Source organism: Stigmatopora argus, chromosome 22, assembly GCF_051989625.1.
Source record: "Stigmatopora argus isolate UIUO_Sarg chromosome 22, RoL_Sarg_1.0, whole genome shotgun sequence".
Taxonomy (NCBI): Eukaryota; Metazoa; Chordata; class Actinopteri; order Syngnathiformes; family Syngnathidae; genus Stigmatopora; species Stigmatopora argus.
In genome coordinates this window covers 1,196,796-1,219,961 of record NC_135408.1, presented here as the reverse complement: position 1 = coordinate 1,219,961, position 23,166 = coordinate 1,196,796, and the positions used below count along the sequence as shown (strand labels likewise).

Here is a 23,166-nt window from a genome sequence, read left to right as displayed (position 1 = left end):
GACTCCACAGACTCATGCAGGGGGTGGAAGGTGCTGTCCATGATGGACATCATCCTGGTCAGCATCCTCCGCTCTCCCACTTCCTCCACAGAGTCCAAAGGACAGCCCAGAACAGAGCTGGCCCTCCTGACCAGCTTATTCAGCCTGGTCAAATCAAATCAAATCAAAAGCCTTTACAGTAATACCTCGACATACGAGTAAAATTTTGAGCAAATATTTATCTTGAGATACGAGACAAATTTTGATATACGAGCATACAGTGGACGTGAGAGGCTGCTCATAAGAACATCATGGGCACTGTCTATCTGGTCGCAACTCCCTTGTGTAATATCTCTACGAGCACTGGGCGGATAGTTGCATTTTTTCAGTGTTTTTTTCCCCGTTAGTCAGTGCGAATGGCGGAGCGATCGCTAATACGCGAAGAGTATATACGACTTCTTGTTGGCAAGTGGTCATGCGTAATCCTATTGGGAGGACATTTGTGTGCATCATTTTCGGAATATTTTGAAGGGAAGACAAAAGCAAACAACCCTTCATAGGTTGCATCTGAAAGTCAGGGTGGAGGTGGGGCAAATAGAGCCAACCTGGGAGAAGAAAGGTATAACAATTTAAAACAAAATTAGAATTAAGTTTAGTGCAAGGTTAGATTAAACTTATTTTTAGTGTGTCCACATCGTAACCCAAGTTCATTTAAATTTGTTTATGTTATGTTACGAGAGTGTTGTCGTGCAAAAAACTCTCTCTCTTTACCCCCTCCCTCACCACCTGTCTCTCCCCTCAGCGAAATCCATCAAATTTTAGTACTATTAAACACATTTTGGTACTATTAAATCAGTAGTTATTTGTTACTTTGTTAATAGATGGCGAATTAGAACGAATAAAAATGTTTTTCCAATCCAATATCCTGTTTTTGGTGTTTTTTCAGAGGGTTGGAACGAATTAATTTGTTTTTAGTTCATTTTTATGAGAAACGTTCATTTGAGTTACGAGGAAATCAACATACGAGCTCAGTCTCGGTCATTAAGCTCATATCTCGAGGTACTACTGTATTGTCATTAGGGGTGTTTTAGAGGTACTTTTTTTTTTGCTTCATTTAGCTTTTTCTGCCTCTTCCTTCTTAATCTACTCCCCAGACATGCCACTTCCATTCTCAAATGTGTCAAGAATTAAGCAGTGAGAGTAGTCTCATTCAGCATGCACGACTTGGAATGAAATTGCCAGAATGAGACGTTATGTAATGAAATTACAACACATTATGTGACAACTATTTGCGTTATTGACAGGTCACAGCAGATTACTTAAGCCTTAGAAAATGGCAACTTTTCAAATTTGTTTCCTCGAGTTATTCATTTTTTACTTTTTATTGACAAGCAGAAGCGTTTTTGAAAACTTTTTAATGGAACATTACAATATGTTGTAAAATAAGGATTTTTGTCTTTTTTAAAAGTGTTATACAATTTTTCTTTTCATTATCTATGATGTATGACAATGTTAATCTTATCAAGGTCAGAAAAACAATAGCTTCCCTTCTTACATAGTGAAATGAAAAATGTATCCGATAAATCTTTTTCCTCTAATAACCCAACTTTAAACGCTTAAAAGTTCCCTGACCCTTCAAAAATAGTCAATTAAAAAAAAATATATATTTTGGGAAACCCATTCTTTTCCTCATTTGAAAATTCTTCCTCCTGCTGCGTGTTGCCTTTTGTTCCAGGAATGGGTAGGGCTGGGGGTGACGAACATCTATCCTAGTATGAGTGGACTTTTCATTTTAATAATAATAATAATAATAATAATTATAATAATAATCGGACATAGGCTTTGTCATCATCATTGACTCGACAAAAGCCTAATTGTCATCATACCCAGATAAGCCAAAGTCTTCCTCTCAACTCCTCAATTGACTTTCAGACGAGATGAACCGCCGCCCTTGAATGTTTTTGTTTGGAGGAAGTCAGACTGGATGTGAGGACACACAGATTCTATTAGAAGCTTGCGTCTATTATTTTTCAGTAACCTTCGCAAGCGTCTGTTGGCTGTCCTTCAACAAGATCAGGCCTCTAAGCCTATTAGTCATATAATTCAAAAAAAAAAAAACTGCGTGCAATACCGGTTGCGCACCCACTGGTGGACGCTCCAAATACCAGTGCCCACATCAAAGAGAAATATCCCCTTCCACATACTTAAAGTACTACTTTCAAAATTATTAAAACATAAACCATTAATTGACAAAAAATACAAACCCTCCTTTTATTGGTCCTCTGGAGAAAAATGTGCAGTTGGGCTTAATAGTTCATTGTTTTGTACAATTTCCCTAAAATTACTTCACTATATAGTTGTTTGTTAGTCAGATTGCACAAACCAGATAATCCTGTTGTTGAGACAGTGACCAAAAAAGAACATGCCGTTAAAAAAGTGTTTTGATTCTTGATTGGTAAGTTTACAACCAAAACTTTGAATAAGGTTAGCTGGTAGTCTTGGATTTGTGCTGTTACACATCACCACTTCTGCAAGCGTAACATGGCCATCACCTACAGATCTGGAATTTATTATCTTTCTATCTAACCAGTTCGACAGTTTATCCATTTTTACCATATTTGTTTTCATTCAGGCAGCACATTTGATGGAGCTTAATCTTGCTACTTTAGAGAAAACGTTCATGAACTGGTCGCAAGATCAATCAAAGGGCACATAAGATAGACAGATAAGCATTCACCGCAATGGAAAATTATGCTCAAATTGTAGTGAGTGATGCACGATTAGTTTTTTGTCAAGCATGAGCAGCTTTGGAAGGAAATATGGTCCCAATCGCTACTTGCTGTTATGGCTTTTTAATTTTATTTTTTGCCTTCAAGCCAACATTTTCTTAACCGGATCGCTTCATGTGTGGATTCTTCTGTGCCTTTGTCCACCATTATTTGTTTGTGCTTGTCGTATGTTGTGTCAAAATCTTTTTTACCAACGTAACAGCGTGAAGAGGCCAAAATCGCCTACCTTCTGGCGACAAATAGTGCATGTGAAAATTTCCATGTGTGCGTGCCAGTTGCAACCCGATATAAAGGAATATGAAACAGTCCTATGTCTGTTGCTTTTGCCTGACACTACAACCCATCAGCAAAAGTTTCGTTGATTCACAAATCACCTGCGATGACGTTGGCCAAGCCGAATATCATGCATACACTCCATCCTGTCAACCTCGGCCAATTCCTCCACTTATTAATGAATGTAATTCCCCTTATTAAGCGATAAAAAACTGTACAAATGCAATGCCACACATATTCACTCACATAAGGTGCACCTGAAAGTCTAACATTTTCTCCATAGTTGATGGGTTGCCTAATCAGTATGCACTAAATTCAAGATTCTGGAGATGTTGCAGTATGACACTGACAGCTTGACTGTCTGGGTACATTGCTATATACTATATATATTTATTTATCACTATATAAATATAGTGAAAATGTGGAAGGGTGAAAGGGGAATGCGCGTGCGCATATCATGCTTAAAGCATGACAATATTAGCAGTCGACAATGACGTTTTTGTCTGGTACCAGTGACCGAGACGGTCCGAATTACAGCCAAAATGGGTAAAAACAAGATCGGTTTTACAAAGAATGTCCTTAAAAAAATCCCGTACAAAAGTTAATATTTGGCGTACACAATTTAAAATGACAGAAAACATAAAATATGGGAAAAACGTGAGTTGACAGGTATGACACTGCACATTTTGCATGTATGGAGGTTTGCATCATTTTAGCAGTGTTTTCAGATTTTGTTATAGGATAAATTTGTGAAATGATGGCATGGGAAACTGATGGTAATCTCCATGGACGACCCTAATTTTCAAGAAGCGATGTATCCAGGGCCATTACTTTGTTTTTATAAAGCAAGGTCAGAAACACTGCCTGAGTTATTTCCCCACACTCACACTCCATGGAAAAGACAGATAAGAGTCACATATGCGCAAAGACATTGTATTTTTTTTAATTAACCTGTGGAGTGAGTAGATTCTTCAATAAGTGTGGATTATGGGGAGTAGGTCAGAATACCCTGCGAAAACCTGAGCTATTCAAAACCAGGTCCTCTTGACTACGAGGCACTGTTGCTAAAATCATTAATCAGTGTTGCCTTACCTTTTGTCAAACTGCTAAAAATTCTACACCTGTCAAGGAAATACCATTAAAATTCAGGTGCTGCCTTTTGATCCAGTTTCAATTTTGACCCCATTGAATTCCAAGTAGGGAACTCCTAAAAGTTATGCAGTTTATGAGAGTGGCACGCGGCCCATCATGAATGATCAAAGATTCCACTGTGAAACTCAAGCATGGGAAAAGTCCGTATTTTGAATGTTGCCTAAGATGCGCAAATGAACGCATGGATCACATTCCACTTCTACATAGCAGAAAAGGTCACACATTTTTGTTGTTACTCTACATTTGTGTTCTTTTCTAAAAGGTGGGGGGTCCCTATAGTGTTGGTGGGGGTTGAGGGGGCGAAACAGTTGATGGCATAGCAGGCACTCAAGCTTGAAATGATGTGGCCGACCGTGCCTCTGCACGCCACACGGCTCGTCCGTCGTAAATCCCGCTGTGTAAATAAAGATCGGCCTCGCTCTGCCACCTCTCGCCTCCCAAGTCTCTGTGTAAACAATGTCCTGGTGGTGCCTCCTCCTCCTTTTTTTCTGAGCTTTTAATCTTCTTCAACGCCACACTTTACCCATTTGTTCTACAGTGTGTAATGGAAAACTAAGGATGGACACAGGTCTTCCATTTCGTGTGAGGTGCATATTGTAGGTGTAGATCACTGTGACAATTTGTTAAAATATCCCATTGATTATACACTACTCACAACTACTCATTATACACTACTCACCAGAAAATAGATATGGGACTTTTAGATTTAACCTAAAATGTGCTCTGACTTTTACAGGTGAATCTTATTTGACCTATTCTGAACTTTTAAATGCACACTTTTCAATATCTCAGTATATCTTGAACAACTTGTTGTTCTCTAACTAGGATCTGAACTGAAAAACAGAAGTTGTTTGAGTCATACATTTGTAAACTCTTGACCCTTAAGCCTTACTGTAACTCTTCAAATTCCTTTGTAGCAAAACTTTGATGACACTTGAGGCTCAGGTGCTTCATATTCTTGCTGGATGATTCTGTTTCTTGGTAAGTGTCATATCCACTCAATGAAAATGACTCTTTTTAAAAATTCTTAACTAATTAGGTGAAGGGAATGGTCACTGCCAGCTGTCCGAGTTAAAATTCATCAGACATCTATCACTTTAAGTGCTGTGCTGTTAATACAATATTTACTGCCAACTCCTCCCAGAAAAATGGGTTTATTGTCAGCTAATGAATTAAATAGTTTTATCTATAGACACTTTTTTTCCATGTCCAGAACTGAAATATTTTAACTGGAGTTATAGCCAAGCAACTGAGTTTCGGTTAACAGCACAACTCTTTTATAGTATAATTCTTAACAATGCAAGACCATCCCTGCGAGGTTTGAGCTTGTTACCAACTTGGCACTCCTGCACAGCAGGTTAATAACAAAAGGAGCACTGCTTGCCATTGATGGATTTTCAGGGGGAAACTGAAATTAGAGGTCCACTGATGTGACGTGACCAGAAGGCTCAAATTAGATCTAAATGAAAATGTTGAAGTACAGCACATTTTTTTTTAAATTTGAGTCTTCTACAAGATCATACACCAACGGTTATAATCATCTATCGGTACTAGGATGGTCCTCCCTATTTTAAGCAATTTCTAAAAAGTACCGAATTTTCCGCACTATAAAGCGTAATGCATTATGAGGCGCACCAAATTATAAAACAAATTCAAATAGTGGCCTATTTTAAAATTTGTTTCATTATAGTATATATATAAAGTGCACCAGATTATAAGAAGCAGTAGCAGTAGGGGATTGTGTTATACAGCCAATAGATGGAGCTGTGCTAAAGCTAATTTCATACAATGATCAACCAATATTAATCCATACATAAGACACACTGCCGACTTTTGAGAAAATAGAAGTCTTAGAGTTGCGCCTTATAATGCAAAAAACACAATGACTCTTAATATTCCATAATATTTAACTGTCCTGATGATCATTAGACCAAAACTGTGATTTTCTGCTTCACTTTTGCATGTATTATTTTAACTTTTTTGGGGTAAAAATAATTGTCTCCAAATTGTTGTCACCTTGAAGAAGCCTTTACCTCCTCCCTTAGCTTTAGTGGTCGGCTGATTTGATGAGCAGCAGAGCCCAAATTTTAAATGTAAAAAAAGATCAGGTAAATTCAATTGTGGTTGCTCTATTTGTGATCAGAACATTTGTACATTTGCTTGTCACAGGCTTCATTGATGTTTTGTTGGTCATTAAAAGTGTGTTGTTGTTTTTTTCCCAGTTACAAAATATATTAAATAAGAAATGTGTTACGGCCACCTCGTGGAGTAGAGGTTCACTCGCCTGACTTTGGTAAAGACAGGGGCGGGCTCAATTCCTGCAGGTGGGGGTATGGTTGGGAATGCGGATGGTCGTTTGTCTCTCTGTGTGTCCTGCGACTGACTGGCGACCAGTCTAGGTTGTAGTCTGCCTTACGCCCGAAGACAGCTGGGTTAGGCTGCAGCAACCCCCGCAACCCTTTCGAGGATGGGTGGTATGGAAGATGAATGAATGAACTGTGTTACGTCTTTGGCGATGTCGAGCGTGGAACGTTGAGTTGGACAAAATGCAGGGAGGCAGGCAATGGACAAGTGCGCTTGAGTGCTCAATTTCTTTTTGATACTTAAGGCAGGAGGGGTTAGGGTTAGTTGTTATTCAAGAAAATAACAAGGAATTAGTAATAAATAACAAAATAAAACCTGACATGGAAGACGCGGCCCGGTGGCGCGAGTGATTAGTTTGCATGTTCTCGTTTGCGTGGAACATGGAACATGTTCGGGTATTCCGGTTTCCTCCCACATTCCAAAAACATGCATGGTAGGTTGATTGGACACTCTAAATTGCCCCTAGGTATGCGTGTGAGTGTGCACGATTGTCTGTATCCTAGTGCCCTGCGATCGGCTGGCCACCGATTCAGGGTGTCCCCTGCCTCTGGCCCGGAGACAGTTGGAATGAGCTCCAGCACCCCCCGCGACCCTAATGAGGACTAAGCGGTGAGATGAGATGAAATGTTTTATTCATTTTTATTTTTTAGAGCGGGTGCCAAGTGATTCTATTACCAAAGATGCCTTAAGCATGAACATAGCCCCCAAATATATTGTAACTGTTGCTCAGCTTTGACATGAAATAGCTATCCACCATGGTTTGAATCCTCTTCCTAAAGCTATTAAACCCAATGATGCTTTGTATCCTGTCATTTGTTAGCTCCCTTTATTCCCTTTATCTTTGATCTTGGTGATCGTATGTAAAATATCCTTCTCATGTTCCAGACAAACATCTTTATTTCACTCTCTAATTGCACTTTGGGGGTCCGCAACCCCCACACCTCCTGTTCGTATGTAACATGTTAGTGTCAGTTGTAATTCAGTACGGAGAGAAAGGCATGGCGCTAAATTGAAAATCTACTCGTGCGCTTGTAATGCAGTTACAATAAAATGTGAGCCGGCGTCACGCAGTGACAGAATTTTAATAGAGCAATTACAATTGGATCTCTGGCTGGCAGATGAAGTGGGCCCGCCCGCTGTCACCACTGTAACAATTAACAGTCACACTTATTAACTGTCTGTGCAATGGCAATGGCAATGGCATGGTAGGCTGATTGGACACCCTAGATATGTGTGTGTGTGCATGGTTGTCCATCTCCTTGTGCCCTGCGATCGGCTGGCCACCGATTCAGGGTGTCCCCTGCCTCTGGCCCGAGTCAACTGGGATAAGCGCCAACACCCCCGTGACCCTAATGAGGATAAAGCGGTTCAGAAAATGAGATGAGAAAATTGTGAATCAAGGGACTTCTTATACGCGAGAAATTGTAAAATTCAACAATTTTGAGACAATTTTAAGGGTGTGGCTTACATGTGTGGCTTATATGCGAGAAAATACAGTAGACATATTTCTTTAACAATCATTCAAACAGTGGCAGTGCATTTTCTTGTAGCGCCTTCAACGGGTAAAATCAACTTCCTAGCAGCATTTCATGATTAAATACAAATACAGTGGTACCTCGAGATACGAGCTTAATTCGTTCCGGGACTGAGCTCGTATGACGAGATTCTCGTAACTCGAGCGGAAGTTTCCCATTGAAATGAATGGGAAACAAATTAATTCGTACCAACTCTCTGAAAAAAACACCAAAAACAGGATATTGGATTGGAAAAAATGACGCTTGTTTAATGCAGCAGAGCCTGCAGAACTGATTGTGAAGGCCTTGAGGCAGATTTCTGACCCTGGCAACAAATAATGGCTGAAATGTGATTTGTTAAATGCTTCAATATGAAAACACACATCTGGAAGCAGTGCAACCAGGGGGAAAAGCAATGAAAGGAAGCTAACAGACAATTTGGAATTATTTAATAAGTATTGATGGACAAAATAAAATATATGATTCAGATATTTCTTAGGCCAGAAGAGAAGGCCTTGAAGGCCCTGATGGCCCGTCACTGCATTCAAATACACTTTAAAATGTAATTAAACCAGGAAATACATGACAATTGAAGGTAATACTATAACAGCAACTTGAAATGAGTTTGATGAATTGTAACACTAAATACACTCAAGTTGAAAATGCAGTTTTTTTACAAACACTGCCCTTTTTGTCGTTTTGTTGTGGCTAGTATTTTACTGTTATAATGTAAAAATTGTGAACCTATTGCTGAAGTGGAGTGGTGCGTTAAGAGGTTAAGCTTATTAGCCAACATCGCCCAGCACATATTTAAGTCTTATTTAAGTTCAAACACTCAAGGTCAATTTGGTGAAGACAAAAGTCCCCTCATTTGGAATTTTGAAACACTGTGATTTCCGTCATTAACATGGACCCTTTGAATGCTTCTGGGCCTCATTGAGCCCCTCCTTCCCACCTGCTGCAGACCCTCTTGAAGGGATCGTATCTTGCATTCAGTGAGTCATTTGCAGATGAGAAACGTTCTCAAGTCATTTGCATGCCCGGTCAGCGAGCATGAAAGGCACATAACAGTTTTAATCTTGTCATTAGGATTTAATTTGCTTCCAAGATTTAATGCAATATGTGACTGCAAATCATATTAGCGCGTAAATAGAGTAGCTACAAATAGGAAAATAATGTGAGATAAAATCAGCGGAAGCACAGACAAAAAGCTATGATGAAGGTCATTTTGTACTGTGTTAAAGAGTATACTAATAATGGAAATACATTTTTAAAATGAAGCTAACAACTTGAATCGCAACCAGATTCTTCACTGTGATCAGTAAACCAAAACTAATGGGCGAAAATTTGTCACCATAACTCATTTGGTAGAATCCATTTCAGAACAGCCAACCCCATTTTGACAGTGTGTATAAGCATGCCCAGTCCATTTGAATTGGGAGGGCTGTCGGCGAATGACAGAATAACTCATTTAAAATCAGAGCAGGAATATGAACAGTTGACTATCAACTTCCATGGTACTGAAACAGTTCAAAATAAGAAAATATATCAAACACTATCTTTATATTTTAAATACCATCAACATCTTTCTTTGCTTTGGGGCCTTTCTGGGTCACTGATATTCGGCACAGCTTGTCACCCCTGCACACCTTTTTACCCAAATACACTACAAACAATTTGCTTTTGGAAGCATCGCCACACAGTAAAAAATGTCATACAAACAGACAATATTGGATTGGATAACTTTATTCATCAAGTATTCGGGAAATTTAATTGTGACAGTAGCAGAGGGTGATAAGACAAAACAACAAAGCAAGAGCACAAAGTACAAAGCAAATCAAAGTAAATGGGATCATTAAGAATCACCAAATCAAATCATTAAGACAGAAAAGCAGCAAAAACACAAAACGAGCAAGAGTGGACAGAGCTACCGCCGCCGGCTTGGAGCAAATCTTGGTTGCGGTAGCTAAAACGGATACAGACTCAAAAAGACGTTGTAAAGTTGGACAAAAACTGGAACCACACACAGGAAGTCTTCCACAAGATAGGGAACTTCTGCAGACTGTGACCGAGGTAGAGAATATGCAGAGTCACTCTTTCAAGCTTATCCGCACAGTTCCTCAGTAGTGTGCAGCTGAAGTCTAATCTAACGGGTGCTCAGATACCACGTAGGCTTTTAGACACACTGAAGGCTTTCTTGGAGATTCAGCATCCTGCAAAATCATGTTGTTAGAAAAAAAAGTGTTGGATCTCCTGCCTCAACTCTGAAGTGTTCAATTACTGTCACACACACACACGCACACAGGCACACACGCACACAGATAGTGAGCCGCCAACGGGCATAAAGTGACCCCTGCGAGGAATTCATTCATTTTTATTCCTCTTCCTCACCGCATGACTGTTTATTTGTTTTCCGAATCATTAGGTCAGCTGCTTTTTGGGACTCAGTCCACATTAAAAAAATGTTTATCGTGTTGAATGTGTCATGACCGCTAAAAATGTTTTGTTTTCAAAGATATTAAAAGTAAAGCTGTCTAATGTCTTGTATTTTGGAGCAAACCTGTTAGGAACCAGCCCTTTAAATCCACAGAGCATCCCGTCGTAAAGTGAGTAAATGCCTGTCGCCTCATTTCCAGCAATTTCGTCATCTGACTGAGGGAGGAACTGTTTACACGACGGCGGTTCTGCTGCTGTCATCGTAAAAACCTTAATTAATCACAAAGGTAGCAATTTGGTGATTTTAATTGACAGACAAGTTAAAGCTTGTGGAATAATACGGAATAAAATAGATCATGTAATCGGAAAATCAGGGCCGATCACGTTTTTAGGGGATCAGAATTAATCAACAAAAAAATCCTGTTTTAAAATGTATTTATTTTTTTCAATTACTGTAATACCTTGAGATACGAGCTTAATTCGTTCCAGGACCAAGCTCGTATGTCGATTTACTCGTACAGTCGTACTTTGAGATACGAGCTTAATGCATTCCGGGACTGGGCTCTTATGTCGATTTACTCGTATCTCAAATCAACGTTTCCTATAGAAATGAACTAAATACAAATTAATTCGTTCCCACCCTCTGAAAAAAAACACAAAAAATAGGATATTACGATGGTAAAACAGATTTTTATTGGTTGTAATTCACCATCTACTAACAGAGTAAAAAATAACTAGTTGTTATGATGTTTAATAATAAAATGAGGCATTGTTAAATAAAACGGGGAGTTTGCTGATGGGAGACAGGAGAGAGAGACTTGACGGATGCGCTCGTAACGTAGCAAACTGAAACTAAATTGAACTTAAATGAACTTCGATTCCTATACACACATACTTAAAAAAGTTTTAATCTTACGTTACACTAATTTTAAACCTTCTTGTGCAATAACCAAAGAGGTTAATGTATTCCACCGCGGCTTTCGAGGCGAACTTCCTGCTTCTCCAGACGTATTGGTGAGCCAGCTCAGTCACGCGTAAACTACTCATGTTTTTCGATTATTTCGTGCTTAATATCGATTGTCATCATACGCCTTTTCTTCACACTACCCTTCAGTGCACCGGCTTGCTTTGGATCAATTGTGTTTTCCTTAATTCTGCACTGACTAACGCCAAAAAAAAACATGGGAAAAATGCAACGCTCCGCCCAGTGCTCATAGAGATTTTTGCACAAGGGAGATACGGCGAGAAAACAGCCTCTCACGGCTGTCTCGAATGCTCGTATCTCAAAGTATTTGCTAGGAATTTTACCCGTATCTCAAATTCCTCGTATGTCGCGCCACTCGTATGTCGAGGTAATACCGTATCTCAAATCAACGTTTCCCATAGAAATTAACTAAAGACAAATTAATTCGTTGACACCCTCTGAAAAAATACTAAAATGGCATTACAGACGCCCCCCTACTTACGAACGAGTTAGGTTCCGAGCGATTGTTCATAAGTTGAATTTGTTCGTAAGTTGCTCAGTGCTATATTTTGTATTATAATTTATGTTTAAGGGTTATATACGTATATTGAAGCCTATATAAGTATATTGAAGGTTTATATAAGTGCATTTGTATGTTTAAGTCTTGTATAAGTTACACGCATTGGTTTGTACTGAAAAAAACATTTAATAAAATGGAGAGAATACATACAGTACTGTATACATACATTAGAGAGTGAGAGGGAGAGAGAGAAACTTACTAGAAACAGGCCGAAAGAAGCTACCTAATGACGATTGCAGCTTTCTTTTTTTCATCATAAATGATGCGGTAGCACTGTATGGCATCATTCAATTGATTTGCAAACTTTGTGCAACATTCAATATTTGGGTCCTGCTGCTCGATCTTTATGTTTATAAATGGTACTGACGGTCAAACGATTCAAGTTGTATTCCCGTGCAACGCGCATCAAGCTTCGTTATTATTGCCACTCATTTCAAATGAAATGGCTTGCCTCTTCCTTGCACCTCCCTCAATAGAAGCCTTTCGCTTTTCACCAACCATATTCAATAATGGATGCACGAGATATTCAATGATACAAATGAAAAAGGTTCTTTGGGCACTGGAGATACGTTCACGCACTCCCGCATTGCAACGAATTGGGCAGAAGAAGGTAGATGCTGGGTGAGCTGAGCTCTCACAGCGCCAGGCGTCGGTATTAGCGGCGGAAAGAAGCACTACTCGGAAAAAAATACAAAATCGAACTTACGAACATTTTTCGACATAAACACAATTTGCAGACATGTTCGTATGTACCGTTGTTTGTAACTCGAATGTTCGTAACTCGAATGTTCGTAAGTAGGGGAGCGTCTGTATATTCAGTACAACGCGAGGTGCGCACAGGAGAGAGAGAGAGCGATTGAGAGAGGGAGAGAGAGAGAGAGAGAGAGAGAGAGAGAGAGACCGACAGAGAGAGAGAGAGAGAGAGAGACAGACAGAGATAGAGAGAGAGAGAGAGAGAGAAAGAGAGAGAGAGACAGAGAGAAAACATAAATTTAACTTAAATGAAGGGTTCTGTTGTTGTTGTTGAAGGCTCCCCTTTTTCAGATGCTTCAAATTTACTTGTATCTCAAATTCCTCGTATGTCGGGCACACATATGTCAACATATTAATGTAATATTAACTCATTAGCTGCAGTTGAGGGATATAGACATCAAATTCACTTTGACCGAGAGGGCTTACAGTTATTCTTAGGACACCCCTATTATAGATGGTCTTATCAGACCATGGGACGTGGTTTCAGTACATTCATGTCCTAAATCTGTAACTGTTTTGTCTGTTGTGTGTGTTTCCTAGGTTGACGATTTTTTACGCATATGGTCTGACCATGAAAAGTAGAATTTGTCTTGTTAAAAATGTTCTTCAGCTAAGTTTCAGTATGTACTAACCACTATGCAAGCATAGTGCACATTGGTCGACACGTAATTCGTAACCCGCTCATGTCGACTGACCTTTTGGTCAAACATGTGGTAGCTCCCCATACGGCAGCTATGAAAAAGGCTAACCTTAGTAGCAGTCCGCAGTGTCACTCGTAATGTTCTTTTCGGGTTGTTTGAGCAGATGTCCGACATTTCCCTCCGGCTTCCTTCCTTTCCTCCTCCTCTTTCATCCGCTTGTGTATTCATGTCAGCATATTCATAGCTCACGGTCAAACCATCTGTGAAGTCGCCGCATGCCAGCACCATTGCACCATGCTGGTATGTGTCATGTCATTGTGAATACATAGCCAGAGTAATTAGCAGGATTGCATAAAAATATTGGAATTCCCACTTTAAATACGATTCCCAGACGGCCACCCTCTGTTGCGTGATCCATCAGACAGCAAAACACCTAGCCAACCCAACCCCTACCCAAGGCTGCACAGCCCCATGCCGCCATGATAAATCGGCCTGTCGCCCGCACACGTAGCAGCAAGACATCTTGGCATTTGAGGTGCTTGGATGGACTTTGAACTGTAGATGGGATTGTTGCGTACAAATATATTTGATAAACACCACCTCTCGGCATAACTTGTCAAAAGAGGGGTTTTTTCTTTCTTTAAAATAAAAGTAAAAATATATACTATATATATACATATATATATATATATATATATATATATATATATATATATATATATATATATATTTACCCGGGGTACTTTGACACTTGAATGACCAAATCTTGAAATGGACAGAAAAGCCAGTGAATGGCCAATATTTTTTCTCGCAAACAACAAAATCAAATGAATTAAGAAAGCATCGGTATTTACTGCTCATGAAATATGTACGCCCTAAATCTCAAACAAATCTTAACATTTTTTTCTCTACTTTTTCTCATTATGACTCAAGAAGAAGCATTTTTTAACTCCTCCTTGCTAAATAAAGCCTCAACAATACACCCACCTCCTCCCATAGTAAATTTCTTCTGATTGGTTAAGAAGGTGCTTGATTAGTTCTGCAGCAGAGCTAAGATTTTAAATGTAAAAATAGTGAATTATGAGATTCACTTTTAATTGTGGCAGCATAAATTGTGTTCACAGTTTAAAAAAATGGTGCATTTGCATTGCTGTATGCTATATGTTTGGGTTTTTTCATCTTCGGAATTAGTGCTTTTAGAGTGACAAAATAATGATGTCTAATGTCATTTTCTTCTTTACAAGGAAGTATTACTACTTGTCAGCATATATAATTCATATAATAAATACAACATTCCCAATTAAATCAGATATTTATCACTGCCCTTGTTATCGTACTGAAATTTAGTATAATATCGGATTCCCCATCACTAAATGCAATGCGCAGCCTTACCTGAAGACAACAAATGCCACACGTGCCATGTCATATTTTGATCCAGGCTCGTAGACTCTGCTAAAGTGAGGGATTGTGGGTGATTTATATCTCCTGTGAGAGTCTGCAAGTGCAAAATAACATATTAGAGAAGTTCCAAGACTCCCTGTTGCTTTGGAACATCAAATAATGGACCTTTGTAGAAAATACCTTAAGTGTATGATTTGTGGAAAGCTATTTTGCGCTAGTATGTGTGTTTGTGTGTGCATATGGAGTTTTGGCGTGTACTTCTGTCAAGCAGAGGGCAGAGCTTAACAAATGTGCGCCAGCTCGGGGATGCTGGGGCAGGGGACCTTTTGTAGGGGAGTTGAGCCACAATAAATCTCAAAAATCAATATGACAGGGCCTGAGGTAATCAGCATCAATGATTTGAAAGCGGAATAAGTCCCCAGGGGCGGTGCGAGAATGATAAAATCCTCTGAAGCCGGGCCGTCGGAAAAAAAAAACATCCCGAGGTTGAAGGATGGCAAGTCGGAGGAAAGCGAGAAAAGGACGAGGATTATTGATGCTTTTCATCCAGAAAGCCTTCAAGCAGTTTAGTTGTGCCTCAACTTGTCTGTTTCTGACTCCCCATCAATCAGACTCACTCTTTCTTGACTTATTACATTCCAGTTGCTCTTCTCTCTTTATTTCTTTTCAAAGAGTAGGCTCATTTCACTTCCTTACTCTTCACAGCTTAACAATTTTTATTGACTCATGGCCAAATATGTCACAGTTTCCGTGATTGATGTTTTTGCAACTATCATATTGAAACCGCCATTTAAAAAAAAATCAAGGTGAAATCTAACCTTAAAGCCTCTGAAGGGCAGATGCCAACAAAGAAAAAAAACTGATCACTTACCTCCCACTGTCTCCTCACTTACCTTCAGTCAGCCAGTAGGAGGCAGATCACCACCCAACGTCCTTCATGTTACCTCACGCCGAAGTTATTACACAGAAGGGATTGTGTCGTGCTACCGCAAGTTCAGAGTCATGATGGCTGTGGGAAAAACTGTCCTTAAGCCTATTTGTGCGTACTTTGTGAGACCTGTAGCATCTGCCAGAGGGCAGAGGCTGGAACAGGTTGTGACCAGGGTGGTATGGGTCCCCGACAATGTTCCCGGCTCTGCTGAGGTAATGAGGGATGGCAATGTTTTCCAGTGAGGGCAGAGAGCAGCTGACGATCTCCTGGGCAGAGTTAATCACTCTCTGCATGGCCTTTTTGTCTGCTGCCGTGCTTCCAGTGTACCACACTGTAATGCAGTATGCCAGGATGCTCTCCACAGTGGCTTTATAGAAGGTTGCCAGAAGCTTAGTGTCCAAGTTGTTCCTCCTGAGTACCCTGAGGAAATGGTAATTTCTGGGCCTTGTTCACTATTGCCGTGGTGTTTGTAGACCAGGAGAGCTTATCCATGACGTGGACCCCCAGGAATTTAAAGGACTGGACCATGTCTACACATACTCCATTTATGAGGAGTGGGGCCAGATCTGTGCCGTGTTTGCAAAAGTCCAGGATTATTTATTTAGTTTTTGTGGTGTTCAGTGTGAGATTGTTAACCGAGCACCACGAAGACAGTTTGTTGACCTCATCTCTGTAGGCCGACTCGTCCCCTCCTGAGATGATTCCGACCACAGTGGTGTCATCGGCAAATTTGATGATGGAGTTAGACTGGTGGGTTGGTGTACAGTCTTATGTGTACAGGGAGTACAGAAGAGGACTCAGTACACAGCCTTGAGGGGAGCGAGTGCTCAGTGTAATGGAGGAAGAGAGGTGGGGACCAAATCTAACAGTTTGTGGTCGGTTGGTTAAGAAGTTCTTTATCCAGCAGTAGATGGAAGAGGATAGTCCAAGGTGGGAGAGTTTTTCAGCCAGATTGTCCGGTATTATAGTGTTGAAGGCTGAGCTATAGTCAATGAAAAGCATCCTCACGTAATTCCCATGGTGCTCCAGGTGGCTCAGTGCTGTGTTTAGAGCTATGGTTATAGCGTCCTCAGTGGACCTGTTTGCTCTTAAGCAAACTGGTGAGGGTCAACTGAGGGAGGGATTGTATTCCTGATATGGCGGGCGACCAACTTTTCAAAGCACTTTATGATCACAGGCGTGAGTGCAACAGGCCTATAGTCATTCAGGCTGTCAATGGTTGACTTTTTAGGGACATGGATAATGGTGGCAGATTTCAGGCACGATGGAATGATGGATTGTTGCAGGGAACAATGTTTGTGAAAATACCAGCCAGCTGGTCAGCACAGGCTTTGAGCATCTTCCCAGGTACTCCGTCGGGGCCAGCAGCCTTCCTGATGTTCACAGACCACATTACCAGTCTCACTTCATGTTCTTGAAGCTTCAGTGTACTGCTGCAGGGTGGTGGTGGGGGTGTTGAGACTGGGTCTGATTAGTCAGTCTCAAAGCGAGCAAAGAAACGTTTCAGTTCCTCAACTAGTGAGGCATTTGCGTTAACAGACATTATTGTCATTGTAAATGGTAATATGTCGTATTCCCTGCCACATCTTCTTTGGGTTATTTATTGGGTTTTTGGTTAGGAAAAACCTGTATCCGTTTATTAACAGTGACGTTGTCCGTGCAGTTTTTGATGTAGGAAGGTACAGTGTCTGTGTAGTCCTGGAGGTTGTGGTGTTCGAAAAGTTCCCAGTTAGTGCGGGAAAAACAGTCCTGCAGCTGAGAAAGGGCGTCCTCGGGCCAAGTTTTTATTATCTTTATTTGTGGCCCTGTTAGCCTCCGGAGTGGAGTGTATGCGGGGGTGAGGGACAGGCAGAGATGGTCGGATCCAGCCAGGTGAGGGAATATTAGAATAAACATGGTCTAGAGTTTTATCTCCTCTGGTGTGACACTTCACGTACGGGATAAACTTAGGAAGAACAGTCTTTAAACACGCTTTGTTGAAGTCACCAGCGACAATAAAGACTCCATTGGGGTGGTCAAGCTGCTGTTTGTTTACAGCCGTTAGCAGGAGGCTAAGTGCCGTGCTAACGTTAGCATCCGGTGGGATGTAGATAGCCATTACAATGAAAACCGTTAGCTCCCTAGGTAGATAGAAGGGCCTGCACCGTACCGCCAATAGCTCTAAATCCGGGGAGCAGTGAGTGTTAATGATCCTACTGTCGCAAAACCATTCATTGTGTATGAACACGCAAAGTCCCCCTCCTTTGCTTTTCCCTGTTAATTCTTTCAAACGATTGTTTCGGAATAGCGTCTGGCTAGCTAGCGATACCGCAGTGTCGGGGATTTGCGGGTGTAGCCACGTTTCCGTGATGAGAATAATGTTACAGTTCCTGACAAAGCTGTTGGTAGCAATCTGAAGTTCCAAATCATCCAATTTGTGGGTGATGGATCTGGTGTTGGCAAAAAGATACTCGGAAGCGGTGCTCGGTGTGGTTGCTGCCTTAGCTTAGCAGATAGGCCCGCCCGGCATCCGCGCGTTTGCTTTCTTTCCCTTCGCCGCCTCCGTCGTACTCTGAGTGGGCTGACTATCCACGGAGATCCCGGAGGTCTCGAGATGTCCTCGGAGATATCGTAGGTCCGTTGGTAGTCTGTTGTGATGGATATATTGCATCTCCTTCCGAGAGTAATTAAATCCTGGCGACTGTGGAAAAAGTTTGCCTCGCAGATGTTAGTAAATAACGAACGACACCAAACTGGAGAGCATTGAGCCGCTGCACCCATGCGCGCCGCCATCTTGGATAGACATAAATAGTTAGTTACAGAAAATTCCTAACGTAAAAAAAATCGTTCCCAGGCGAAATTCGCCAGAGAAGCTACATATAAATAACATTATCAAAATACTCACAACCGACAACCCTTAGAATATTGAAGGCAAGTGTCCTGCTCATGTAGAGTCTACTTGCATATACGTATATCATCTAAATCCTAAGATCCGAAATGGGTTCACAAACAAACAAGACCTACAAGAACTATCCTAGACCAAGACGAAAACTCAACGTAACCAAGACAGGACCAAGATGTTTTGCATTCGACACAATACGATTTTAAAAAAGCCTCGAAAAATGAATGAATCAATGGAAGAGCCATGGTTTGGTTGACCAGTTAAAGCACATTATCTTCTGTCTGAAAGTCTTTCAAATCTTATCATAAGAAAATTTAAGTTTTTATATGGATCAATATTGGTTGATCATTTTACCAAAGTAAATTCATTCAGTCATTGATTTTATGAACCGCCTTATCCTCACGAGGGTCGCGGGGGTACTGGAGCCTATCCCAGCTGACTTTCGGGCACGGGGGGGCACTCTGAATTGGTGGCCAACCGATCGCAGGGCATGAAGAGATAGGCAACCAATAACGCTCACACTCATGCCTTCGGCCAATTTAGAGTGTCCAACCTGCCTACCATGCATGTCTTTGGAAAGGGGGAGTATACCGGTGTACCAGAAGGGAAGCCACGCAGGACCAGGTTGAGCATGCAAACTCCACACAAGCTAGGCCGACACGCCAACCACTCCGCCGCCGGGCCGCCCAAAACATTTTTTTTTTCATTTTCAATCCTCATTAAGGTCACGGGGGATGCTGGAGCCTATCCTAGCTGACTTCAGGACAGAGGCAGGGGACATCCTGTATTTGGTGGTCAGCCGATCGCAGGGCACAAGGAAACAGACGGACAACCATTCACACTCACACCTAGGGGCAATTTAGAGTGTCCAATTAGCCTACCATGCATGTCTTTGGAATGTGGAGGGAAACCAGAGTTCCCGGAGAAAAAAACACGCAGGCCGGGAGAACATGCAAAGTCCACACAGGTGGACCGACCTGAATTTGAAACCAGGACTCCCGCTGTGAGGGCAACGCGCTAACCACTCAACCACCGGGCCGCCCTACTAAATTCTCCTCCTGAAAATTAAATCCTTGACTCTAATATCCAAGGGGAACTATGCCTTATCTGTGCCAACATTCCTTATTTGTCACAAAAGGTCTTAAACTTAGAAACAATTGAGACATATACCCAGGATAAAAGATAACATACATTCCAAAAACATGTATGATAGGCTGATTGGACACTCTAAACTGCCCCTAGGTATGAGTGTATGCATGAATGGTTGTCTATCTCCTTGTGCCCTGCGATTGGCTGGCCACCGATTCAAGGTGTCCCCTACCTCTGGCCTGAAGTCAGTTGGGATAGATTCCAGCCCCCCTATCATAATGAGGATAAAATGGTTCAGAAAATTAATGAATGAATGAATACCACAATATGACAACATCCATACAAGATTACGTGAAAACACCTGTGGAGTTTATTGTAATTAATTGTATTGTTTATGGGTATATAACCATTTGTTGTAGTTGCCCAATAAATACCTAAGCCTGTTGTTCTCAAATGTTTTATCTGGCTTTGAATGTTAGTGCTGCTATTGTGACACTGGCCTTTGCTTGGACAAAAGAGTATCTTATTGCTACTTTCTTTTTGTGGCTTTCAGTGATTTAGTTTGTGACACCTCGTGAGTCTCCACTCTGCACTGGCGCCATCCTGGGCTGCCGGTGCCGGATACATCAAAATCTAAGATAACGCACTTAATACTCTCACACGCTCTGCAGCCTCAACTTCCCGGCATACATATAAGACTTATATTGCCATATGGGCCTTTCTGCACCGGATAAATATGTCTTAGATTTGGAGGTTAGTCTTCTTTAAAGCGAATGCAAACCTCACAAACTGTTAGTTTGCTTCTACATGTACATTTATGTTAGTGCCATTTTTTTGACATGTAGCAATTTCAAATAAACATTGCAGTCTTGCCTGTGTTTGTTTCATATGTCATCGTCTTGTAATTAAATGTTAAGTTTGCTGTATTATTTTTCTTAATATTTTTTAAAGAAATTAGGGGGGATTTGGTGGAAAGTGGTTAGTGTGTCAACCCACAGTTGTAGGAATGAGGGTTCGAACCCATGTGGGCCCTCATTGTGTGGAGTTTGCATATTATCCCGCTTGTGTTCATTCAGTGTGATCCACATTTAGCTGGGATAGGCTCGCACACCCCTGGTGACCTTTGTCAAGATTAGTGGTACGGAAAATAATGAATAATGAATGAATGAAAAAGAAAGTAGGGACAAAAAAATAGTTAACAGCTGTCAGACCTAATATAACAAAAAATAATTGTGTTCCCAGTACATATTCATCTTGTGGTATTTTAAACAAGAAGAATAAGAGTGTTGGTGACTTTTAATGTCGTGGAAAATAGGTAAAATCTTTATGAAAAATATCCAGTTTTTAAAACCTAAAGATAAAAAAAAATGTCCTTTGATTATCTGATGCTTTCTTGGTTTTTCTATCCAAGTAAATGCTATGTAGGCAATGGTCAATGCGCCAATGCCTTGCTGAGTTTTCTACTGAAGTCCTGGAAGTGATAGCTTCACCCTTGGGAATCCCCACATTTGCATTCCAGATGACAGATTTTTATCTGTTGTCATTGAAAGAGTTACAAGCTATTATGTGTATTATGTGCTGCCTAATAGCTTGCCTTCAGCTGCTATGCAACTATGTTTTGAGGATAAGCGTTGGCCTCACAGATCTGTGGTTCTGGGTTCAAATCCAGGTCGATCCACCTGTGCGGAGTTTGGATGTTCTCCCCGGGCCAGCCTGGGTTTTCTCCGGGTACTCCGGTTTCCTCCCACATTCCAAATACATGCATTGTGGCTGATTGGATACTTTAAATTGCCTCTAGGTCTGAGTGTGAATGGTTGTCCGTCTCCTTGTGTCCTGACCCGAAGTCTGCTGGGATGGGCTTCACCACCCCTACACCTTTGTGAGGATAACGCAGTTCAGAAAATGAATGAATGAACCAGGGTTGGCATGGTGAGGTGTTAGTGGTGGTTAATGTGTCCGCCTCACGGTTCAATCCCCAGTGGGTTCCAAACTTTCCTCTCACATGCCCAAAACATGCATGGTCAGCAGGTTTAACACTCTAGATCCTCACAAAAAATGTGTGTGAATGGTTGTTTGTCCTATTGTGCCCTGTGGTTGTATGACAACCAATTCAGAGTTTCCCTTGCCTACTTTCCACAGTTGGCTGAGACAGGCTCCAGCACCTCCGCAACCCTTGTGAGGATAAGCGCTAAGCAAAATGAACCAATTTGACTAAGTAGACGTAGCTCATTACCATTATTTTCCCAATGAAATGTTTTCTGTAATTGTCCAGGGTTGCCAATTTATCAGTAGAACAATGGCTCTAAAAGATTGATCATTTTTAAAAAGTGGTGCTGATTAATTAAAATATCCATTAGTTCACAATTAATTGATTCATTGGTACACAGAGCCATTGTGGGGAAAATGTTTTGGATCCTTTCAAATAACTACCTCCCAGGTAGTACTAAATTATCATCTCCTCGGGTCTCTTTTGTTGCTTGCAGCTAAAAGAAAGCAATGTGTTTATTTCTGCCTCTTTGTGGTGCAAGTGTTAATTACTGGCAGACACCTGAAGGCTGTGTTCCACTAATTTGTGTTCAGAGTGAATATTAGCCTCTCTTTGACTCCAGATGTGGGTGACAGTGTCTGACAGACAGAACCAATTAAGGAGAGATGGACTCAAAGAATAAGTTTTACTTTTACATATTTTCAGTTTGCCTCAGTTCATCGTCAACTCCATTAATTTGAAATCAAGAGTGAGGGCTACCAACTCATGCTTAATTAGACCAATTAGGCTGGTAAATATGTCATGTTGCTGCAGTTATTCTTTAGTTTTGTTGTTGTTGCTGTCAATTATTTAGGGCTGTGGGCTTTAAAGGGTTAAAGAGATGCCTCATATGGTGCATGTCGGTGTTAGCAGTATTATGTAGTCAATTAGCTTCAGACGTCTTTACAAACAAATAACAAATACAAATTGTTAGGTAGACATTAATCTGAGAATTGCCCCCTCATTTTAGTCTCTTGCCACCTCCTTGCTGTGTATATTTTATTTTTGTCACCATGAAAAAAGGAGCGCAAGTAAAGTTCAGCAGCAATATTTTGGACTCCTCTTTCACCATTGCAGCACATGCTAATTTAAATAGTGGCAGCCCAAACTGGAGGCCCCACTCAGATCCACTGTTTTTGATTTCAGCCCGCAGCAGAGCAGCGCCACCCTTCATTAACCTGCCCTGACCTGCTCGTTAATTCACACTCCAGCTGTAATTAGGCAACACTATACGTATGTGTGAGTATGTGTGAGTATGTGTGTGAATGCGCGTATCCTCCAGCTTTAATGCAATATAAAAAAAAGAAAGAATTATCCAAGCAAGAGCCAAAAGATAGCATTCCATCAGCTGGGCAGATTCTGAGTGGATAATACAGTAATCCCTCGAATACCA

General features: G+C 40.9%; 1 protein-coding gene across 3 annotated transcripts in view; it reads left to right on the top strand.

Moving 5' to 3' along the window:
- The window catches only part of sgcd (sarcoglycan, delta (dystrophin-associated glycoprotein)), a 250,164-nt gene that overhangs the window by 46,957 nt on the left and 180,041 nt on the right, over positions 1 to 23,166 (top strand). The window contains exon 1 of one of the 3 annotated variants that reach the window (XM_077592723.1): positions 7,038 to 7,166. The exons of the other annotated variants lie outside the window; for them this stretch is intronic. The gene's annotated coding sequence lies outside the window, so the exon portion shown is untranslated. Of the gene's footprint in view, positions 1 to 7,037; positions 7,167 to 23,166 lie in introns of those variants that run through there. 3 annotated transcript variants of the gene reach the window in all.